The sequence below is a fragment of the Trematomus bernacchii genome, unplaced genomic scaffold, assembly GCF_902827165.1.
Source record: "Trematomus bernacchii unplaced genomic scaffold, fTreBer1.1, whole genome shotgun sequence".
Taxonomy (NCBI): domain Eukaryota; kingdom Metazoa; phylum Chordata; class Actinopteri; order Perciformes; family Nototheniidae; genus Trematomus; species Trematomus bernacchii.
In genome coordinates this window covers 309,374-331,484 of record NW_022987611.1, presented here as the reverse complement: position 1 = coordinate 331,484, position 22,111 = coordinate 309,374, and the positions used below count along the sequence as shown (strand labels likewise).

General features: G+C 42.8%; 1 protein-coding gene across 1 annotated transcript in view; it reads left to right on the top strand.

The window, feature by feature from the left end:
• ca10a (carbonic anhydrase Xa) overlaps window positions 1-22,111 on the top strand; it is a 261,266-nt gene that overhangs the window by 76,830 nt on the left and 162,325 nt on the right. The gene's annotated exons all lie outside the window — the stretch shown is intronic.

The window sequence follows — 22,111 nt, the reverse complement described above, 5'->3', positions numbered from 1 at the left end:
GACGCTGTGTTTTTCAGATCAGGTGATGCTGCCTTTTTATTGGAGCAGCATTACACAGAGCTTACAACCTTCTTTAGTCATACATGACATTCCAGCTCCATCAGGTCCGGTCAACAGAGCTGCAGGGTGCCGGGGGTTTGTTGCATAACACCATGGCAACAATGCATCATAAGATAAGAGATAAGATAAGATAAGCAGTGACGTGCAGTCAGTGGAGGCAGGGGAGGCAGAGCCTCACCTGTCATACTCCAATGTAACGGAAAAAACAACTAAAGAAAAACGAAATAGTAATAATAATAAAATGTCTCCACTGATCTTGTGTAAGTGTGATTTCTGTATGATTCTAATCGCATTTTATAGTCAAAATCAGCAAATTTGCCGAGCTCCGCTACGGGAGCGATGAGAAGTGAGGCAGGGACGAGCTCTGCCTCTCGTAAGCCCACAGTAACTTGCTGGAGCGCGGGCACTAATTTAGCGCGGGCACTTATTTTGTGAGCGCGCTCAAGCCATTTACTGTGGGGTAGGTGAGGCACAGATGAGATCTGCCTCAATTCAGAATGCGTCACCCCACAGAAACTGGCTGGAAAGCGAACCCTAAGCGCATGCCTGTTCCCATCTCACTGTAGGTCACCAATGTAATGTTTGTAGATCCCTTTATTACATTTATCCTCGCCATCCATAGTCTCTAAATAACTTATTTCACGTATATATGATATTTAGGCTCGCTGGTATCAACGGCAATGAAAATGCACCAGGGGAGGCAGCCATAACCTCTGCCGCACTGAAGGGGGCGCACGTGAGCCCACAGGTTCTTGTTGCTACTGTAATTCTACGCAGAGACGGTAGACGTAACAACAAACTAGACTTTTGAAACTACAGGAAGATAAGGAGGACTTTTACAAAACAGTAATAGAGATTGTTGTCCAGAAGGATAGCATGGACTTCATCTTCAAGTCAAGGTAAGACCACATTTGTAATGAAAATGGGATCTTACTTAGAAAGAACAATCTAATATTTAGATTTTGGGTATTCTTTTGTTGAACGGTCTGTTTAAAATGAATCGAAGCATCAGACTAAAAAAGCTTTTGAAAATAACCGAATATTTCGATTAAGGTCAAAATATAATATTTGTAAATCTGACTCAGTGCCTCACCAGCCATGAACCTCACCGCACGTCACTGAAGATAAGATAGTACTTTATTGATCCCAATTTGGGAAATGTTTGTGTTGCAGCAGCATAAAAAGACATGGCATTGTGCAATACAAATGAAAAGACATGAAATAAACAAGAAAGTAGAAAATATACATGTTGAATTTACAAATGAACAATAACAAGATATAAAGCAAGGTATTATATTTACATAAGTATGTGACAGATGGAATATTAAATATTAAACTGAATATATAAATGTAAAATGTACAGTGAAGAGAGAAGCTATGGAGCAGAGAGTTCTCTGCAGCCAGAGGTGATTTGGTGTTCAGAGTTATTGCAGTGAGATACAGCGGAGCTGCAGCAGGCTGTTGGAGAAGGAGCTCCTGTCTGTCTGTGGGGAGAGGGGGGAGGGGTTATCTGTCTGTCCAGCTGCAGGTGCAGAGGGGGGGGGGGGGGTTATCTGTCTGTCCAGCTGCAGGTGGAGAGGGGGGGTGGAGTTATCTGTCTGTCCAGCTGCAGGGGGAGAGGGGGGGGGGTGGGGTTATCTGTCTGTCCAGCTGCAGGTGGAGAGGGGGGGGGGTGGGGTTATCTGTCTGTCCAGCTGCAGGGGGAGAGGATGGCTGGGGTTATCCATGATGGACAACAGCCTGTTCAGTGTCCTCCTCTCCACCACAGCCTCAAAGGGGTCCAGCTTGACGCTGATGACAGACCCAGCTTTCCTGATCAGTGTATTGATTCTGCTGGTGTCACGGCTCTGATGCTGCCATCTCAGGGGGTGAGGGGTCATATTCATGCAGACCCTCAGGTATTAAAGACGTGTAGAACCGTCCTGCAGGAGAGAACAGTCAGACGGTCATTTACAACTCAATACTTATGTTTGGTAAAGACTCACACTTAGCTTGATGACTGAATAGAGTTGTAATTTAAAGTAAAAACGCTGGTGGCTCAGAGCGGCTTGTACAGGTATGGTTGAGTTTCAATGGCAGTGTTCATCATATAATATTAACAAAATAGGATTTTCATTTCAAAATGATGACTTTGTGCAAAATCTAGTCATTTTACAGCTATATCAGCATTTCAAGGTTGGACCCTAGCCACGTCAGTTTTGTGTAATCGATGCTTAATGAAGGTGTCTTGGGGCATTCACACCTAATAGTCCGCTTCTCTGGGGCGCACCAGACCACAGTTTGTTACATTGTTTCATTCTTCAGAAGGTTCGGTTTGCGTTCACACGGGCAAAACTCAAACGGACTATAAACTTTAAACACAAGTCATGTGCACGGAAATGCTGTTCAACCATTGGTCAGACATTAAGGGGGTAAAAACGCAAATCCCGGCAATTTCTACCGGAGCCTCCGCCATGGAGCATCGGCACTTTCAGCAGGTTATTTTCATGCTGCTGTTAATCTGGAGATCAACAGACACTAGCGGCCCGCGCATATGATTATATAATCAGACAACGTCCATTAAAAAACATTATAACACATATAATGAGAGACGTTCTGCAGTAAGGAGGGGCGTTTCACCGACGACAGGTGTTCTTACTTTTATGTAGTTGACGGAGCAACACGACACTGCTCAACACTTCATTCTGCTTCACTCTTTAACTAAACAACCGCGGATGTCTTGAAAGACTCTTTCGCTAAAGATTTTTGAAGACATCCGCGTTCTTGTGACAAGTAAATACTACGCTTCCTATGTTTTGGTGCGGACTGCGTTCACACCAGCAATGAACCGCTCCAGAGTTCACTAGCAAGCGTTCCGAGACCACCTATTTTAGCGGACCAGAGCCCGGTTGTTTAGTTCACTTCGATTCAACCGGACTATAAAAGGCTGGTGTGAATGCACCCTTAGGTCGCATTCACACCAGCCTTGTATAGTCCGGTTGAATCGAACCCTGGAGTGTTTAACCCCTTGGTGCGGTTCGTTTGGGTCGGTGTGAACACAGTCCGAGACCTCTGAAGTGAACTAAACACCCGGACTCAGGTCCGCTTAAAAGAGGTGGTCTCGGAACGCTTGCAAGTGAACTGGAGCGGTAGCTGGTGTGAACGCAGTCCGCACCAAAACACAGGAAGTGTAGTATTTACGAGTCACAAGAACGCGGATGTCTTCAAAATCTTTAGCGGAAGAGTGAAGCAGAATGAAGTGTTGAACAGTGTCATTCAAACTAAAAATGCTCCGTCAACTATACATAAAAGCCAGAGCTACCTGTCGTCGGTGAAACCTCCTCCTTACTGCAGAACGTCTCATTATATCATATGTGTTATAATGTTTTTTTATCGCACGTCGTCTGATTATATAATCATATGCGCCGTCAGCTAGAGTCTGTTGATATGCTCCCCAGATTAACAGCAGCTTGAAAATAACCTGCCAGTGCTCCATGGCGGAGGCTCTGGTAGAAATTGCGTTTTTACACCCTTAATGTCTGACCAATGGTTGAACAGCATTTCCGTGCACATGACTTGTGTTTAAAGTTTATAGTCCGTTTGAGTTTTGCCCGTGTGAATGCAAACCGAACCTTCTGAAGAATGAAACAAAGTAACAAACTGTGGTCTGGTGCGCCCCAGAGAAGCGGACTATTAGGTGTGAATACGCCCTTTGAGTTGAGATTATTCAGTATGTTAACACACAGGCGGACAAAGACACATCAGTGGCTATACTTTAAAATGAAACATTATTCTTTATGTATCTATTTTAGCACCTTTTGTGCAAAGCTATGCAAGGCACTTCAAATGCAAATATTAGATAGACAACAATTCAACGACATTGTAATGGACTCAGCTTTTCCAACAGGCTGTTCCAGAATCAGATCCACACTCAGTGCTGCCTCTCTGGATGCCTGTGACCCTGAGAATAGATAGAAGGCCAGAGTCAGAGGACGTGAGGAGGGGGGGGGGGGGGGCAAACATGGAGAACATGTCTCCATCACGCAAGTCCATGGAGTGATTGGAACACTGACAAATACATCTTAAAAACATATAACTGGATTGAGGTAACATTACTTCAGCAATTAGTATAAGTACCAGCGTCCTCACATATCATTTGAGGCACTAATATTCCACTCCCTCAGTGACCAAAGCAGTCAGTAAAGATCATTGATGTTCAAAGCTCCTCCAGCAAACATACGATGCTTCACTTAAACTTGCTTTGTCTTCTTATTTTGAGGTGAATTGTACATGCTGTTGATGATTCAACACCATGTTTGTTTTCTTATATTCTATTGCTGAGCAAAATAATTTGTTCATGAAAGTTCAACAGCTTATCCCCGCTGTTTTTAAGAACCAATAGACATGAAAGCCGAGAGACCAAAAGAAATAACAGAAGCTTTTGGCATATGTTTTTCAACGGCTATGCCTCGCCCTGATGCAATAGTAGAGGACCCCGGCTTTTATTGATTGTGATTGAAACACTTTCTTATTATTTATTTTGTAATATTTTCAAGACATTCTTTTTAGTTTTACAGCTTATTGAACCTTTTAGTTTGACATCAGCCATTATAGATAATACGGCCATCTGAGTGTGTGTGGTACTGTTTGTGGTTTGTTTTTGACTGTGTAATAAAGTTAATTATTCAAAATGTTATAGTTCCTTATTTTTAAACTGAAACTTGCACTACTGTTCAAAATAAATAAAAAACAAACCTGGAATTATGCATTTCGGACTTTTTTTCTTCGAACCGTGACCCCCAAACCGAGGTACATACCGAACCGTGAATTCTGTGAACCGTTACAGCAAATAGAAAAGATCAGATCTCAAGTCCCAGCAGTAACCCGTGGAACACTGGAGATCAGACAGAGGAGCAGGCTTCTTGTGTTCTCACAGCAGAGTGAGCTGAGCCGGTGTCAGGCAGGCTGCTCAGTATTAAAGTCACTCAGCATTTCATTCTGAAGTCAAATCTGCACATCTGCTGTCGTCTCTCCTCTGTTCGGCATCCGGCCCAGAATTGACTCCTCTCTTCAGAGCTGATTAGATTTCCCCTCTCCCCCTCTCTCTAAATGCACTCTACATCTCTCTGTCCCTCAGCTTAGTGTGTGCAGCTATTAGCTCTTTACCAGGCTTCTTCCCATTCCCTCCATATGTCTCATCCAGACGCTGAGCCAGGAAAAAAGGGAGTGCGCACTCAAGTATAAAAGCATATTCCCATTCACATCAGTCAGTGAGCATGTGACCCTGTCTCTGTGATGACCAGTGCAATGCCAAACAAGACAAAACAACATGAGCCCTGCTGTCGTGTTGGGACAAATCTGACCAATTCACCGCTTTCCTCGTCATAAATACTGTGTTTGACTTGGGATTGCCTCATGCCTTATGACACCCTCCACAGTAGGCATTTGAACGTACACTGAAATGAACTTGAATTAAGTGTATAGCTCCCTACAGTGATGGACACAAAGCCCAGGTCTTGTTTCAAAGTACGGGGTTTATTCTCATACTTCGACAACCGAATCAAACAGGTGAGAACACATATAACGGCAACAAATGTGGTGATGATTAATGGCGTTTGTGCTAATGTGAAAGCAGTTAAAAGCGACTGGTCTAAATTGACTGTGAACACTAAAGAAAGGCGGGGAAAGGAACACGACAGGAGGGTTAAATGATGTCTGTGAAGGCGCTCCTCTGTCAGTGTCTCTGTGTGGCTGCTATCTGGATGGGATTCACAAACACAGAGCTATTTGTATGATAATGTAAAACAGACTCTGTGGACGGGCTACTCAAGTGACTCCATGCAGGAGACAGCTGACATAAGCACATATTGAATCTTGCCAACGAATGTGAGTAATTCAGAGGGATAAAGAGAGAGGAAGAAGAAAATAGCTGGTGCTGGAGCTTCGCCTTGTAAATGTCAGCTTAACGGCCCTGTCTGCTTGCTTTTGGGCTTTTTAGCATTTAAAAGTGGAGGACTACAAACGCGTATACACAATGTGAGGCTTTTGTGCTTGTTTCAGAGCTCAGAGTCGACTACGGTGACCAGATAATGAGAAGTCTCCATTCCACCCACTCCCACTCCCACGCTGTCTTTAGAAGAGACTTCCAACACATTGTGGATGATGTGACATGATATAACACTCTCCCCACTTCAATTCATATCTCTTTGTGGAGGAGCCTTTGAATAATGGGAATGTACATTAGTATACTCAGGGCTCTGAAAGCCTGTCTGGAGACATTACCGACCAAATGTTTCATCCGAGATAAAACACAAACGCGTGGAGAAGGCTACGTGTTCCATCGGCAGAAATATCAGCCATTAATTGGCCGTAAATCTATCGCAGCAGAAAGAGCAGACGCAGTGGAAAATATATTTAGAATTTGAAAATCCTGATAGTTTATGGCTGTGGCAAATGCATATTTATGACTGAAATGATGAGTGGCTTATTTAGAAAGTATGGAATGAATGAAGTCCCTGGCAATGGATTTCCTCTGGTTCCTTTTTTTACAATAATAATTATAACTTTATTTACACAGCACTTTTCAAATAAGATACAAAGTGCTTTACAATGATTGAAAACAATCCGTTCAGGGGGCAACAGAGCATGGGATCAACAATCCCCACCTTGTCAAATATACAGCGTTTCAACAATAGCAACAGTAATAATAATGAGTCATTAGGTAAAGGTTTGAATGGAAAAGGGGAGATTCAAGAAGGGATTTAAAAGATGTCGATATAGATACCTATGAGGTGCTGTGGGACTGAATACCTCACATTTCTAGCTCTCTGACTGATCTAACACATAATGGAAAAGTATTGAAATGTGTGGGACTCTAATGGGCCGCTGTGGAAAACCTAAATGGATCAAAGTAAAGGGATGTGTGTATCAGAGGGCAAAGGTCATGTGAGGGCTGCCTTAGCTGTATGTGTTCATGCTGTAAAGCCAGTAGCTCCACGGAAACATTCAACATAAATCAAGCTGATTATATGGCTGCAGTTAAAGAGGTGATTTCCACTGGGGATTAGGGGTCGACCCCCCCCCCCCTTTTGTTTGGACTCAATTGTCTCACTTTAATTGCTCTGCTTACTGCCCTCATACTGACCCTGATCCAACTCAGAGGAAATACAGATGATGATGCCCTTTGCAAGATTCTGAATCCTAGTTCCAACGCTGCCATCCTATTGGATGCCTCTGACCTGTCTTTGGGAGAAGAACTTCAGATTGATCCAGAACAATTGATATGGCCTTGCATACCCACAATCCTGTTAGTGGGCGGGGGAGACTCTCATGTCACCAGTGGGAGAGAAAAGGATTTTAATAGCAGCGCAAACATGGAGCAGCCCCGGCTTTCAACTCTAATACCCTCCATCGAGTCATTAGCGGGGACAGCGCGTGTGTGTGTGGGTGTGTGTGTGTGTGTGTGTGTGTGTGTGTGTGTGTGTGTGTGTGTGTGTGTGTGTGTGTGTGTGTGTGGGGGAAAGAGAGCGAGGGGAGAGCAGGGTTGACGCTGTCACTCGGCTGCCATTATGCTTAAAACCACCCACCGAGTCAAAGAAGAGCCATTATTAATATCTCCCCTCTGAAAGGAGCCTGAGAAGAAGAGGCCTCTCATTGTCTGCAGGCATTGAAGTCCTCTTTTCTGGGACATGCAGGCGAACAATGATTTCTATTACCGGACCTTATCAGGCGCTCAGCCAAAAGATTAGCCGTGGTAATTCTCCCCTTTTTCTTTTTGGTGTAAAGGTCTTTTTTTGAAATTCAGCGCTTATGAGTGAGCGAGGCAAAAGTGGGAAATTGATTCATTAGTGAGGGAGGGGTCCTTCAGTCAATAGGCACTTTTGAAAAGGTCTGTATTACTTATGGTGTGTTGCCAAGGCACAGCTAGAATCAGAATCAGGTTTATTGCCAAGTAGGTTTACACGTACCAGGAAAAGTGCACTGAAAAACTGAAACATTAACTTTAATTAAACAAATTAAGAAATGTTTACAGTATTATACATTAAGATATAGAAACATATTTACATAACATCTGGATATACTGAAAACTATGAACAGTGTACTATGACAAAGTATTCAGAGTAATACAATATGTGCAGTATTGTTAGTGTGCAGATACTGAGAGAGGTAGCTTGTGTACAAATGTACAAAATATCCCCCCCCTCTGACAGCAAAGCCTCTGTCTCCTTTGTGTTTGGACCTGGGCCGTGGACCTTAGGTCTTTGATTGTTCACGGGGGGGGGGGGGTCGCGTTTCTATGGCCTGGATGTTGTTGTCTCGCAGGGTCACCCAGGGGACAGCCTCCTTCAGACGAACAATGACGCAGAGACGTAAACAGAACAAGTGTGGAGTCACTGAGCCGTGTCTCTTATTAATTCTGCTTCGCTTTACTCAATTACTTCTTGGAGAGATGTTGCATTTTGACCCCCATGGACTGGACTCAGTGCCAGTGCGTGTTTTAATCATGTTCCTCCTTCATCCTTATTGACTCGGAGTCCAAGTTGAGCTAGGCCTAGATCAGTCCCGAGGGAGGGCCATAGATTATGGCCCTCCCTCGGGACCATGCCTGGTCCCCCCCCCCCCCCCCCCCCCCCCTCACTCTCCCAGGGATTGGAGGATACATCTAAGCCCACATACATGCTTGGACATGCCTGCCACGTAGTCTAGCGGACCACAAATAAAATGAATGACATGGACTGTGGAGGAGGCCCGGCTTCCTGCTGTGATTGAAATGGAGTCACAAAGCTGTGGGAAATTGGAAGAAAAGCTGCGCTCAGTCTCATTCTGCTGCAGCAGGGCGGTTCCACTGCGTTCAGCTGTGTTAACTGCCCCCCCAGTGGGGCCAACATCACAACACTTGTTTAAGAAGAATCATTAAACATTCGGCCATCGTGTTCTCTTTCCCCACAAGACATCCTCCTAAATACTTCACAGTGCAGCTATCTGCAAGAAGCAGAAGAATCCCAGGACAGATTGGCAGAGTCGTGCATATGTTACCTTTACGTATTTATTACAGCATTTGTTTTACCCGAACCTGTCTTCAGACTCCACAGGGGCTGAGGTAGTGACGCCGAGCTCCCCAGGATAAAAGTACTTTTGCCTGAAAGGTGTCCCTCAGTCTGGGTTAGGTCTCCAAATGGAGTCTGAGGTTTGCCCTCCAAGATCTGCCAGTAATTATCACGGCAAATGCCTGACACACTCTCTGGCTGTGAGTGATGGCACTATTTGAACTCAGATAAGACAAGGTGCTAATGTAGTGTGAGAATCCTGGCAGTGCTTTTATATCATATGTTATATATTTTCATTAACTGTTGTTTGAATATTCAGAAGAGGGCAAGAAAGATGATGTATGGGGAATAGTGTCTGTTAGATTGCTGTTAAATCAAGGCACACTGTTGCATTTTGGATCACGTTTCCACCTGTTATGCTTTGAGAAGGTGTTTTGGTTTCCTGTGTTCAAACAGGGCTGCGCTTTGTCACCAATCCTGTTTGTAATATACATGGGTAGGTTTTCGAGGCGTAGTCGTGGGGGAGGGGGTCTGCAGTTCGGTGGGCTAAGGATTGCACCACTGCTTTTTGCAGATGATGTGGTTCTAATGGCTTCATCGGTCTGCGACCTTCAGCACTCAGCCGACTGTGAAGCGGCTGGGATGAGGATCAGCACCTCCACATCTGAGGCCATGGTTCTCAGCAGGAAACCGATGGACTGTCCACTCCAAGTGGGGAATGAGTCCTTACCCCAAGTGAAGGAGTTCAAGTATCTCGGGGTCTTGTTCTTGCAGGTCTCCCTTGAAAAAGAGATATATGATCTCAATGGGACCAATCTGGTTAAATAAAGGTTTGAAATGAAATGAAATGAAATGAGTCAGGGAACAATGGAGCGTGAGATGGGCCGGAGAATCGGAGCAGCGGGAGCGGTACTGCAGTCGCTTTACCGCACCGTTGTGACAAAAAGAGAGCTGAGCAGACCGGGCCATTCTCCTTCCTACCCTCACCTATGGGCATGAAGGATGGGTCATGACTGGGTTTTCTCCGCAGGGTGGCGGGCGTCTCCCTTAGGGATAAGGTGAGAAGTTCAGTCATCCAGGAGGGACTCGGAGTTGAACCGCTCCTCCTTCGCGTGGAAAGGAGCCAGTTGAGGTGGTTCGGGCACCTAGTAAGGATGCCACCTGGGCGCCTCCCTAGTGAGGTGTTCCAGGCACGTCCAGCTGGGAAGAGACCGAGGGGTAGACCTAGGACCAGGAGGAGGGATTATATCTCTTGGCTGGCCTGGGAGCACCTTGGGACCCCCCAGTCAGAGCTGGTTGATGAGGGGAAAGGAACCTTTGGGGCTCTCTGCTGGAACTGATACCTCCACGACCCGACCACGGATAAGCGGGAGAAGATGGATGGATGGGTGGGTGGATGTGTTCAAACACCCATTCATTTTATACCTGCGAAGAAAGCTAAGCTATGTGTAAAATCAGTAGCTGCAGAGGTATCAACTAATTGGTATCCAGTTAACCAACAATGAGCATGCTCCACACAGAGTGGGGCAGCATCCAGATTAGACTGTATTGCTTCCAGCACTGTGTGTTTTTGCCTGTGGTGGGCCCCCTGAGTTTGAACTAGTTTAATCACCAAGCAAATACAAATGTAGTTAAGAACAAACAGTACTAAACACAATTTCACCCAAAGGCAATTTATTTCTCCCTTTTACCAAATAAGCATGTGTTACTATGGGAACCCACAGAGACTTTGTGAGAACATAACAGATCGAAAGTGCCAAGGCAAAATGTGTGTGGGGGGGGGGGGCAGCGCATCTTGTTTGAGTGACGCTGGTGAACACAAATGATGCCGCGGTCAAGATCTTCCCTTTGCGTCCGGTGTGAATTAGAGGGCTTCAGTCCACTCTCTGGGAAACAGCTGTACCTTTAACCATCTGCTCCATGAACCTCCAGGAAACACTTCCAGTCCTGATACCCCATGATGTCTCTGCTTACCAACAACCAGTCAGAAGAAACACACATCCTCCTCCATCACTACCCCTCCACGCCCCCCCCCCCCAGCACAGGGAGGTCCGTCGTGTTTGTTAACCCGGCCCTCAGAGTGAAGGCCTCTTTCGGCCGCCAGTCTGTATACCCAGCACCATTAGCCACATGACAGGAGGAGTTAGCTTGACTGGCATGTTTACTGTTCTGTTGACTGGGCAGCGCTAATGAGGCCTCGCTCTGTGCTGGGCCAGCAGGATTATCACAGGACGAGCACAACAAGGCCCTCTGTCACTGACCATTTCCCTGACATCACACACTCACCAACACACACTCTTTGCTTCCTTCACGTGCTCACGCTACCCGATGGAAACAGATCATTTATTTTGTGAAACATACAAATGAAAAATATATTTGACTGAGTCTTAAATCAAATCGTAAATGTCCTGCATGCAAAATCGTATTTAAGTAAAAGTACAAAAGTATAAGCAGATATTTTAACCAATAATGATATGCTTTTAAATATGTCATATTTGACATACTGTTTATTTGCAATGTGGCACCTGACTGGAGAAATAGCTCCAGCTTCTGCTGTGATAATATGATTATTATGGCTTGACATTTGGATTGAAGCTGCACACCTAAAAGGTACAGACAGGTTCCTCCTGGCCTTTCTCCATGCCTTCACTCAACATCACTCAATACATGTGCATCTTAAAAACATTTAGTACCTGCAGCTCCCTGCCTGTAACAGCAGCTGGTGATTTAGCGTTTGTGCTGCTAATCATCCAGCAGTGCCACTGTTAGCCCCATTAGTGCTAATGCTTCAGCTGATAAAAGGGGCTATTGATAAACTGTGGTAATGAGACTACTGTGGTCCAGGTTATAAAAGTCTCTGCTACGACCTGTTAGTGCCTCATCTGAAGCACCAACTGTTGCTTTGAGTGGTTTCTGTTTTGTATTCAGATCTAAAGAGCTTTTTTCAATGGATTTGTCCAATCATTAGATAACTCGAACAACGGGCAGGAATATGTCAGGGTAAGGAGCCTTACATATATTTAACACTTACATATGGTAGAAAATACATACAGTATAGGTCACAAGGTGTAAGGAGTAATGTCTACAAATGTCCTGTTCTGCTGCACGCATACAGTCTGAACTCACTAGGTCATAACCACACAGGTCATCATTTAAAGCCTTGCGCAAAATATTGTGGGTCAGGATAGCCACAAATAGCTTGCTGGCTTGCATTTGACTTTGTTTTGTGACATACAACATATTTTTATGGCATAATGAATAATAAGAATATAACAGTTTTGGAACACACAGCCTATCCTCTCCCACTTTTGCAGCTGGAGCGGTCCAGAGGCCTAAACTCTGTGCAGCGTGTGCTGGTCTTGATAAACTGCTCTGACTCCAGCTTAACAATGTTCCCAATCACTGACTCTTAAACAGTATTAGCATTACTTGTGCCTACCTATTAAGGTGTAATATGGGGGTAATACTGGTGTTACATGAGTGTAATATTGGTCCAATAACAGTGTAATATAGATGAAATAACAGTGTAACATAGGGTGTAACATGGATGTACTATGGGTGTAATAATAGTGTAACATGGTTGTAATGGGTGTCTTTATGTGTAATATGGGCATAATAACAGTGTAATTACGGTGTAATATTGCTGTTACATGAGTGTAATTAGATTATAATATGGGTGTAATAAAGGAGTAATATGGGTGTAGTACGGGTGTAATAATAGCAGCCAACCTCATCATGTTTTTTGTTAAATAAGGTATATTACCCAAGTACAGCATAGTTGTTTCAGATAGCTTTAAAATGTGAGTTAACTTAAGTCTCTGTTGCTCGACTTCTCTTTATGCCGGAGTGGTGTTTATCTGGAGGCCATTACAGATCTGTCTCTGCCCCTGAACGTCTCTACACTGCAGCCCTGTTCAGCATCCACTGTTTGAAAGTAAACCTTCCAACCACCTTTCTTACAAACCATGTAAATGAAAGCAAAGAAAAAGCTACACACATTTCATCTTACTGATGAAACTTTTGAAGAATAGAGGAGAATACGTCGTGCAATAATAGGTACATCTTGAATTCGCCCCCAAAGACCCATATGGGAACATGGGACTACACTGCAATTTGAGCTGAGAGCAAATGAGCTCAAACCCAATCATATGTGTGAGGGAATGGCCTCAGGTTACTTGAGGCGGCATATGGAAATGGTACATCATCACTTCACAAAGCAAGTGTTCTGCCATGGGGAGTCCTAAGGGTTAACGGAGAGGAACTCGTTTTACACTGGCATGGGCTTATGGAAGCCACACTACATCAGAGACATGGACATAGTGTTGCATTCCTCTTTCATGTTCTACCTCTGGGCTTCACTCTCACATTGGTGTTGTTACCCATCTTCTTTCACATCCAAAGAAAAGAAGTGTTCAAATCAATCAATCCACGAAAGATCGATGATATCAATTAGCCCAGAGGTGGGAAGTAACTAAGTACATTTACTGAAGTACTGTACTTAAGTACAATTTTGAGGGACTTGTACTTTACTTGAGTATTTCCACTTTACGCTATACTTCTACTCCACTACATTTATTTAACAGCTAATGCATCTCTAACAATTAAACTAGTCGACTCCTTTAGTCACAACATATTCTTATTATTCAAATATTTTACAATCAGAACTTTGTTTGTCTAGAACGGTAAAATGCTACTTGAGGCCACAATATTTAGAAATGTCACATATATAAATATAGTTATATACACACTTAAAGGTAGGGTAGTTAAGTTTGAGAAACCGGCTCGAGATACACTTTTTGTTATATTCCATGGAATGCTCTTAACATCCCGATAGCAATGAATATCTTAAGTGCTTTGACAAAACATCCATAAAAAAATGTCATCTGTGGAAGCCGTAGTACTGTAAAAAGCACGACCAATCATTTTAGCCGGCCCGGATAAAATAACTGGATGGCCTACCTGCCTGTCAGCCTTCCATCTGTGCACAAACTTATCTCGTGCCCTCATTGGTCATGTGCGCGCTCGTGTGTGCTGGTCCCTCTCCAGAGCTTTCATACACAGGAGATCTCCTTCAGTTCACAGACACTTCAACATGTCTGCTAACATGCCCCCCCCCCGAGAGAAAAGCAAGATGGATCCTGCAGCGCTGAGCAGCGTTTCAAATTGAGTGCTAGCAGAAAATGACAGCTCCTGTAATGCTGCTCTTAGACGTTCATTAACATTAAGATGTTGCTTTCCATACATGCTTAAGTAAGCATTCCTCCCCGAGCTGCTCAGTGCTCCCCCCCCCCCCCTCTCTGTCTCTTACTGTGGGTGAATTAGCAAAGCCAGCAGTGCGTCAGCAGGAACAAAGGGAAGCACTTTTATACTTTGCTTGATGCTCGTCCAAGAAATTGATGTACAGGAAGCATCTGGTAGAAAGAGTGTGTGTGTGTGTGTGTGTGTGTGTGTGTGTGTGTGTGTGTGTGTGTGTGTGTGTGTGTGTGTGTGTGTGTGTGTGTGTGTGTGTGTGTGTGTGTGTGTGTGTGTGTGTGTGTGTGCGTGTGCGTGCACTCGTTTGCATTTCTCCAATTCCCCCCGTTTCTCAAAGACTATTACTCTAACTTCTCATCCATATCCAGTCGACAGAATAAAGACATTTCATTACGGCTATCTGTGCGCCGGGCCTGTTTAATGAAATGCATACCTCTGCAGACACACTCTTCTTTGTGTGTCTGTGTGTGTGTGTGTGCATCTTATTAACTGTTTTTGAGAACAGTGTCCCTTGTACTTGTTGTAGTTGTAATATAGTCAGTAGCTCAGTCCATGTCCCTGGCTTGGTGCAGCCCTGCGTCTGTCTCTCAAACCCTCTGGAGCCTTCCTGAGATGCTCTCTGCTCTTTTCTCCCTTCTACCTATTCTCTGTTATTGTGACCAGTTTATGTTCAATAAGTCTATATGCACTTATCTTATTAGGTTTTCCTTGGGTTAAATATTGTGAAATTCTCCATTTTGTAAATCACAACACTTTACAAATAAAGCCCCTTTGTATTGTATATATGTTATGTTGTTATTTTTAGTTTGAATAACGCTCTATATTGGAGAACATCTTAATCTGACTTGATCAATTTGTTCCAAAATGAGATTGAAAAAAGACCTTTTAAAAATGTAACTAAGAAGGCAAACTGGCCCAGTTCCTGGGGTTTGGACAGTTCCTATGGACTATCAGTATTTATGGAACAGAACATGAATTGTTCTGTATTAGCACAGTCCCATGAGCTATACTATAAATAAATTATAACATATAAAAGCACTCGATCAATAATACACTATTCTTTGTGTGTCTGTGTGTGCATGCATGTTGTTTTTAGATGTGTGTGTGTGCATCTTATTAACTGTCTGTAGGGATTAGTTTCCTTTACATTGTAGATGTAATATAGTAGCTTAAATGCATGTCCCTGGCTTGGGTGCAGCCCTTCGGGGGGGCCTGTGTATGTCCATATAATACACTCTGATGCCGGCCTTCTCTGAGATGCTCTCTGTAATGAGAAACACTGTCCCTGCAGGCTCTGGGTTTATAACTACATGGTTATTCGTGAGATACTCGGCCGTGGAAGTAATTCATGTTGGGCCTAATTGTCCTGTGAGCGTCTCTTCAGACCTTGGATCACACCTTCACCGCAACCCTGAACTCTAATAATCCCAGAGGGAGGACCCAGCACCCCAGACCCTTAATTAGTCTGCACACGGCCCCCCCCCCCCCCACACACACACACACACACACACACACACACACACACACACACACACACACACACACACACACACACACACACACACACACACACACACACACAGTGTAATGGACGTAGGCTTTATTCATCTCAAATGTATAGTTAATGATGGGGACAGTATCAACTATTTAAACTTAGTTCGACATCGACATTTTCTCATGAATGTCAAGGGATCCAGTAATGATTTCTTCTTCTTCTTTTTTTCCGTCTTTCGCTATTTTGGGTTATAAATATGTGACATGCTACATGGCTCTGCTCAACTACCCAAAGCAGTGGCTCATGTACGACATATCACATATGCTTTACATACATGTGCACGGTAATGGATGATTGAATGGCACCAGGGGGGCCCACAAAGTCAGGGGTCAGGTGTTTAAAGTGATCATTTCGCATTAGAAATTCAATGTTCTCAGTCCAAAGTGTCCTGATCACTTCTTATCCTGAGGTTAATACTAAGCTTCTAATATGTCTGATCCCATAGTATAGATGTATAACTACAGCAAAGGCCATTTAGGCCACAGTGAGAGAAGATGTTCCCTCTCCTGTCCTGTGCTATAGGTGTTGGTGCATGTACAGTACATGGTGTGCAAAGGCTAACATCCCTGAGTTCCCTCCAGAGGGAGTTCTATTGGCTAGTGCTCAAACACATTGCATGATGGGCTAAGGGGCAGGACCTCTCTAAGCGGTTGACCAATCAGAATCAGAATCAGAAACGGGTTTATTGCCAGGTTGGTTCACCCATACGAGGAATTTGACTTGATGTCATGATGCATACATCAAATATAAAACAAAAAATCTTTAAGGACACTGTAATAAAATATAGTTAAATAGCAATAAAATAAAGCAGTAATTTACAGCGAAATAGAATGCAGTGATTTATAGAATATGAAATATGAAATCAGAAATCAGAAATATGTGCAGTAAGCAGTATGAACATTGTGTGCATTAATGTAATGCATATAGAGTCTACGTTGTGGCTGAGGTAAAGTGTCAGTGGGGGGGCCGGGGCCTTGTTTAAAGGGGACCTATCATGCAAAATGCACTTTTGTACGTCTTTTCTACATGAATATGTGTCCCCGGTGTTCCAGGGAACTCACCAAGTGTCAGAAAACACAACCCTCTCTCTTTTCCTCCATACCCAAATCTCTAAAAAAGGGGCTGCAACGGATCTGATAAAAACTGATCCAGATTTGAACACTGTCCTGACGTCAGGACGGTGGCGCTACGGCTATTGAGCCAACTCCACCAATCAGGAGGAGACAGCCACGGCCATTGCCGTTCGAAAGCGCTGGAGACGCTGTAGTACATATGCCAGGCCTGTAGGTGGTGCTGTTCTCACAGAATCAGCCCTTGCAAAAACAGGGGTAAATTGAGCAAAATGAGGCATGGCTAAAATGCATGATCTGTTTGGTATTTTGAAAAAAAAGAAGTATAAATATGCCTTATATAGGTATGGTCCTACACTATATTATTCAAATATAGCATGATAGGTCCACTTTAAGAGGCCGGTAGCGGAGGGGAAGAAACTGTTCAGGTGGCGAGAGGTGTTGGTCCTGATGGAGCGCAGCCTCCATCACAACAGGAGGTCTCCCTTGAAAAAGAGATCAATGATTTCAATGGGATACAACCTGGATAAATAAAGGTTTGAAATGAAATGAAATGAACAGAGCCAGCCAGCTAACCAATCAGAGCAGACTGGGCTCTGGTTTCAGACAGAGGGTGAAAAGAGGTGCTGCAGCACAGGCAGTATGAGAAAATAAAGAGCTTTTAGAACATGAAAGCATGGAGACATGTCCCAGGAGAGGGACTAGATACTAATGTACGATACGTACTGTTTGAGAGAGGAATGACCAACAGATGCAGAATACTGAGAGAGGCTGGAAAGATTGTGATGAAAGTATAGAACTCCTTTGCTGAATAAGCCCAAACCATACTCCACCATGTCAACTCCTAAGGCCCTTTAATAAGGAAGTGTTGCCCTTTCCACTTGCACATTACACATCTACTCATCCTACATCTGTAAAAAGCCACACCATATATCCCTGTCCTCTGTTACAGCTTTCCAATAAGGAATGAAAGTGGCTGTGAAATAAATCCTAAATGTAGAGGTATCGGAGCTGTAGGTTATTGACAGACTGCCTCCGTCACTAATGACTCATGTCCCACGCTGCTTAAGCTGCCCCAGGAATCTATCAATGGCTAATAAATACATTTACGACAAGGGGTCCGGGTTTAATGGATCGATTCACTTACACACCAATTCCCATTCTGCACAAGGATGTCCTGTCATTTCATGAAGGATTCTGCATCACCAGATCTTTCTCTCTCTCTCTTCTTCAGTCTCCCCCTCAGCGCTGGTATTTTCTCCCTTCTAGCCGTTCTCTCTCATGGAGACTAGTTTTATTGTCGAGTTAACGGTCTATCAGTCAATATCTACTGTTTTTATAGGAGCTTTTATTTGGGTTAAATGTTGGGCTCAGTGAAATTGTCCATTTAGTCAAGTATAGCACTCTAGTTTATTTATGGATTGGATTTATTTGTCCTACTGCTTGGGATATCCTAATGGATTATCTCTGTCAATTAGTTTTATTTTAATAGCATCACTTTGACATTATTTCCTTATTTGCTCCATTCCAGGTATATTTCTCCTCTGTTTGACTACTCTCTTTTGATCAAAATCTGACTAGATCAATTGGTACCTAAATGAGATTGTTCTTTTTGATAACTGTAGAGGGGAAATGGCTCTGCTCCCGTAGTCTGAAGAGTTTCTATGGACTGTCTGTATGTTTTGACCAAACCATAGATGTTCTATAAGCAGGCATTGAGTCCCATGTGTTTTTCTTACTGTACATACTATACCATATAAAAGCACTAGCTCTATAGCACTTTGGAAGATGTTATGGCATATCTTGAAATCTTCATAGAGATACACTGTGTGTGGGTCTGGAGCAGTGACATGTATTTCCAATGTATGATCCAATGTCTCCCAACATGAACAGAGGTTTTAAGCTTGAAGAATTTGCATGATATTACATATCAAAATGTTAGTTCTATCTATCTATTTACTCCGATATTCCGCTTTTCCCGATTATGTTGAAGTGTTTCAGTCCTTCTTCTTTTTGTGATCGCAGTATTAAGTAATCGGCAAAAGACTCTGAAGCATCTTAGCTTTTTTAGTGTTCTAACAGTTTTTAGAGTTGGTTTATAGACGTGTTTAAAAGTGTTAAAAAAGTCTTGTATTTCTTCAATTGATACATTACATACTTTTCCTGAGTATTCACATGCTTTGCCTCCAATACCATTTTGCATGAACTGACAGAAAGCCCATCCAAAGCTTTCCTGAAGTCAACAAAGCACGCTTTTCATTTCCCCTGCATGTTTTATGGTGTATCTGTCACAGTATGGAGAGTGAATATTATGCTCTGTTGCAGACACCTGCATTGGAATATTTGCAACATCTTAATATGTAATTAAAGAATTTGAGTACAGTCTTTACAGGTTTTAAGTACTTCTTGTAGCTCTTCCATCGTTATTGGACTGTCCAAAGCATTCTGATGTTCCTTTATTACATTTTCTGATGACTTGAATTTTGATAATACTAGTTTTTCCAAGTATTGCTGTTCTGTTTTGCAATGCTATCTTTTTATTTGCTTGCATTCTGTTCCTATCAAAAGGGCTTTGGTCCAATGTCTTTTTGATTTTCACTATTCTGTGTATTTAGCCTTTGTTTGGTTGATAATTTTCTTGTTTCTTAAAGTTATGTGTGGTATCGATGGTGTACCTTTTGGTTTGCTTTTTTATTATTTGTGTATAATTAAGTACATTGGCCAATTTTTGGGGTGAACTGCATTTTTCTCCAACATGCTAAAAATGTAAATTGTGATTTACATGCATTGCCAATTAGATAAGTAATCTGTCCTTAGGTATTTCAGAGTTATGTAAGAGTCTTAAGCTCCTTACACACCAAACTGACACTAAAGAACACGTCGCCTCACGTCTCCTGCGTCTCGGCCATGTGTCGCACTGGAACACACCGCAAAGACTTCAGCCGACGGCCAAGTTGCACGTACGAACTGCGCAGGCGGCGGTAGTGTGTATTCATCATTCAAAAGAGGCAACAACCGGAAGACAGACTGCGTGATACGCCGGTCAAGATGTCCGTTAAAGTTTAAATCTTCCGGACAAAATTAGAAAAGTGCCGGTCAAAGGTCTTCTTTGTTATTTATTGAGCTTTAAAACAAATGAATAACGACTCTATAGGCCTATAATAATATAATAAAACACGGAGGACGGAGATCTATTTTTCTCCCCCTCTTCTGACTTCATCAGAGCACGGCTCCCCTCTCCTGCAGGGGGGCGTGGTCAGCTGCAGCTCACAGAATCAGCCCCCTGCAAAAACAGTGCTGGCGAACAGCAAATAGAGCGAAATGAGGCATGGCTAAAATGCATGATCTGTTTGGTATTTTGAAAACAGAAACGTATAAATATACCTTATATAGGTATGGCCCTACAATATATCATTTAAATATAGCATGATAGGTCCACTTTAAGAAATGTGGCCCTTTCCACTATGAAGTAGCTTTAGCTGTAGCTGACACTGATGTTATTACAGAGAATCACCAGAGACTCGTCCTGCATCTCGGTCAAACACAACTCTGCTCCGGGCCTCCATGAACATCAGAGCTCAGGAGGCCAGCCTGCCAGAGTTCATCAGGCTCCGGCACTAACGGCAAACATGGAGGAAGTGTCTGAAAGTGACACACATCTAGTCCCATGTCGCGCTGCTGCCGGACAGACAGTGCTGAACCCCCCCCACAAAGCTTTCTTCTGCAGTTCACTAAGGTTTACAGAATGCCATCACTTCTGTCCATTTGTGGTACGTTTACTCAAGTACCTTTCTAACTAACACTTCAATTCAAAGGGAAATATTGTACTCTTTCCTTTATTACATTTATTCAACAGCTTTAGTTCCGTTATAGATTAAGATTTTCAAGCACAAAAAATAAACATTTTAAAACATGACGTTTTGATGTAGATCAAATCATCCATTAAGTGTGTCAAACATTGGTGGGTTGACTCTTATTCAATTGCATACATTTCGCTCATTGTTGTGTATTTATCAGTATTTTTTGATGTAGAACAATTCATAGTTTTAGCTTCTCAGTTGTAAGGATTTGCTGCTTCTCCATTTACATATTTTTAATTTATTTTTAATATGTTAGGGTTTTTTTTCTGCAATGAGTACTTTTACTCCCAATTCTTTGAGTGCATTTTGCTGATTATACTTACATACTTTTACTTACAGTAAGTACTATTTTCAATGCAATACTTTTACTTGATATGGAGTATTTTACAGTGTATTATTAATATATTTACTTACCTAAAGGATCCAAATACTTTTTCCACCTCTGTTGAGCACTAAGGTCTTCTTGATCTTTGTGTCATCTTTAAGTCGCTGATGGATTAAGTCTTTATGATTATTTCCCTGTGATTTCAAACATAGTTGCAGTGACCTTAAAATGTAATTAGTTTGGTTTTAATACAGTATTGACTCTGATATATGTGAGTTTGGGAAAAGTAATAGGTACGCTTGTTTCAATCCGGAGAGAGATGTTTTGATGTAGCAATATATATGTATTGCCAAGAAATACACAGATTAATGTAATGTTGTTTGGCGATTAGACCCCGTTGTGCGGGAGTATCATCCGGGAGGGGAATACCGAGCTGCATGGAACTGTCCCCATGTAAGGACGTTATATCACACCTAGGATCTGACTTTAGGTTAGCATAGACCAAGTACAGTGGTTTTTCTGCCTCTTGATCTTGAGGGAATACAGTGTTATCACAACGTAAACAAATAATAATTACAATTTGAATATGCCAGCAAAATGCTTTAATTGTATTGTAATGAATTGTCTTTAAGATACTTAGAAGAAATACACTGAAAACAAAACACTAACATATTATATTACCTTTAACATTATTATAGAGAATATGTTTTGCAAACAGTGGTGAGTGTACACGTGGAGCAGCCACAGAGCAGCATCAGCTGTTAAATGTAAATCTATGATTGTATTAGTTTGAGCTCTGTTTGTGATCCAGAAGGACTCCTGATAGAAGCACCTGTCTCTTTAGCTCAATGATCCACCATGTCCTGTCTCAGGGTCTGCTGCTTGCCTCTGAGCATGGAGTTAACGCTGAGCACTGCGCTCAGAGGTCAAAGTATTTCAACTTTGACAACTTTAACTTTTGA